Raw genomic sequence first — 3,404 nt, 5'->3', positions numbered from 1 at the left:
GGTCTCCTTTGTGAGCCGTTAAATCAAGAGGTAGTACAAAAAGGGTGACAAGCCCTTGATTTTGGATGTTTTAAAAACAATTGCTGTTTTTGCTGGTGGATTGACCACGTACCGTCTAATGACTTTATTTGCGATTGGAACGTTTGAGGTATCCCCCCCCACCCCCCCCCTCATTTTGGTTTCGGCACTGCTTGCAAATCATCCTTTGTGAAGCCTTAAATCAAGAGTAGTACAAAAGGGTGACAAGCCCTTGATTTTGGATGTTTTAAACAATTGCTGTTTTTGCTGGTGATTGACCACGTACCGTCTATGACTTTATTTGCGATTGGAACGTTTGAGGTATCATTTTGGTTTCGGCACTGCTTGCAAATCACCTTTGTGAGCCGTTAAATCAGAGGTAGTACAAAAAGGGTGACAAGCCCTTGATTTTGGATGTTTTTAAACAATGCTGTTTTGCTGGTGGATTGACCAGCGTACCGTCTATGACTTTATTTGCGATTGGAACGTTTGAGGTTCATTTTGTTTCGGCACTGCTTGCAAATCATCCTTTGTGAGCCGTTAAATCAAGAGGTAGTACAAAAAAGGGTGACAAGCCCTTGATTTTGGATGTTTTAAACAAATGCTGTTTTGCTGGTGGATTGACCACGTACCGCTCTATGACTTTATTTGCGATTGGAACGTTTGAGGTAATCATTTGGTTTCGGCACTGCTTGCAATCATCCTTTGTGAGCCGTTAAATCAGAGTTAGTACAAAATAGGGTGACAAGCCCTTGATTTTGGATGTTTTAAAGCAATTGCTTTTTTGCTGGTGGATTGACCACGTGCTGTCAATGACTTTAATTGCGATTGGAACATTTGAGGCATCATTTTGGTTTCTGCAAGCTGCAACTCGTCCTTGGGAGCCGTTAAATCAGAGGTAGAAACAAGGGTTGCGCCTTGATTTTGGTAGTTTAAAACAAATGCGTTTTTATGGTGGATTGATCACGTGCTGTCTTGGACTTTTAATTCGATTGGAACATTTGAGGCATCATTTTAGTGTCGGCACTGCATGCAACTCATCCTTTGGAGCCGTTAAATCAGGAGGTAGAACAATGGGGTGTCGCCTTGAAATTTGGATGTTTTTAGCAAATGTGTTTTTATGGTGGATTGATCAAGGTGCTGTCTTGGACTTTAATGTCGATTGGAACATTTGAGGCATCATTTTGGTTTCGGCACTGCATGCAACTCATCCTTTCTGAGCCGTTAAATCAGAGTATTAAAAAGGGGTGACAAGCCCTTGATTTTGGATAGCTTTTAAACAAATGTTTTTTTTATGGTGGATTGACCACGTGCTGCAATGACTTTAATTTCGATTGGAACATTTGAGGCATCATTTTGGTTTCGGCACTGCTTGCAACTCATCTTTTGGGAGCCGTTAAATCAGGAGTAGAACCAATGGGGTGTCTGGCCTTGATTTGGATGTTTTTGCAAGGTTTTTATGGTGGATTGATCACGTGCTGTGTTGACTTTTAATTTGATTGGAACATTTTGAGGCATCATTTTGTGTCTGCACTGCTTGCAAATCATCCTTTGGAAGCCGTTAAATCAGAAGTATTACAAAAGGGGTGACAAGCCCTTGATTTGGATAGTTTAAACAAATGCTGTTTTTATGGTGATTGACCACGTGCTGCAATGACTTTAATTCGATTGGAACATTTTGAGGCATCATTTTGTTTCGGCACTGCTTGCAACTCATTTTGGGAGCCGTTAAATCAGAAGGTATACAAAGGGGGTGACAAGCCTTGATTTTGGATGTTTTAAACAAATGTTGTTTTTTATGGTGGATTGATCACGTTCTGCAATGACTTTAATTTCGATTGAACATTTGAGGCATCATTTTAGTGTCGGCACTGCTTGCAACTCATCCTTTGGGGAGCCGTTAAATCAGGAAGGTAGAACCAATGGGGTGTCTGGCCTTGAATTTGGATGTTTTTAGCAAATGGTGTTTTTATGGTGGATTGACCACAGTGCTCCATGACTTTAATGTCGATTGGAACATTTGAGGCATCATTTGGTTTCGGCACTGCTTGCAACTCATCCTTTGTGAGCCGTTAAATCAAAGAAGTATTACAAAAGGGGTGACAGCCCTTGATTTTGGATAGTTTAAACAAATGCTGTGTTTTTATGGTGGATTGACCACGTGCTGCAAATGACTTTAATTTCGATTGGAACATTTGAGGCATCATTTTGTTTCGGCACTGCTTGCAACCTCATCTTTTGGAGCCGTTGAATCAGGAGGTAGAACCAATGGGGTGTCTGGCCTTGAATTTGGATGTTTTTAGCAAATGGTGTTTTTATGGTGGATTGATCACGTGCTGTCTTGGACTTTAATTTCGATTGGAACCATTTGAGGCATCATTTTGGTTTCGGCACTGCTTGCAAATCATCCTTTGGGAGCCGTTAAATCAAGGAGGTAGAACCAACTGGGTGCTGTCTTGAATTTGGATGTTTTTAGCAAATGGTGTTTTTTATGGTGGATTGATCACGTGCTGATATGGACTTAAATTTCGATTGGAACATTTGAGGCATCATTTTGGTTTCGGCACTGCTTGCAACTCATCCTTTGGGAGCCGTTAAATCAAGAAGTATATAAAAAAGGGGTGACAAGCCCTTGATTTTGGATAGTTTTAAACAAATGCTGTTTTATGGTGGATTGATCACGTGCGGGATATGGACTTTAATTTCGATTGGAACATTTGAGGCATCATTTTGTTTCGGCACTGCTTGCAACTCATCCTTTGGGAGCCGTTAAATCAGGAGGTAGAACCAATGGGGTGTCTGGCCTTGATTTTGATATTTTTTAGCAAATGGTGTTTTTATGGTGGATTGATCACGTGCTGTTTTGGACTTTAATTCGATTGGAACATTTGAGGCATCATTTTGGTTTCGGCACTGCACAACTCATCCTTTGGGAGCCGTTAAATCAAGAAGTATTACAAAAGGGGTGAAAAGCCCTTGATTTTGGATGTTTTAAACAAATGCTGTTTTATGGTGGATTGACACGGTGCATTGACTTTAATTTGATTGGAACATTTGAGGCATCATTTTGGTGTCGGCACTGCTTGCAATCATCCTTTGTGAGCCGTTAAATCAGGAAGGTAGAACCAATGGGGTGTCTGGCCCTGAATTTGGATATTTTTAGCAATGGTGTTTTTATGGTGGATTGATCACGTGTTGTCTTGACTTTAATCTCGATTGGAACATTTGAGGCATCATTTTGGTTTTCGGCACTGCTTGCAACTCATCCTTTGGGAGCCGTTAAATCAAGAAGTAATACAAAAGGGGTGACAAGCGCTTGATTTTGGATAGTTTTAAACAAATGCTGGTTTTATGGTGGATTGAACAACGTGCTGCCAATGGACTTT

This window comes from Tigriopus californicus, chromosome 6 (assembly GCF_007210705.1).
Source record: "Tigriopus californicus strain San Diego chromosome 6, Tcal_SD_v2.1, whole genome shotgun sequence".
Taxonomy (NCBI): domain Eukaryota; kingdom Metazoa; phylum Arthropoda; class Copepoda; order Harpacticoida; family Harpacticidae; genus Tigriopus; species Tigriopus californicus.
Note: the sequence above shows the minus strand (reverse complement) of the source record.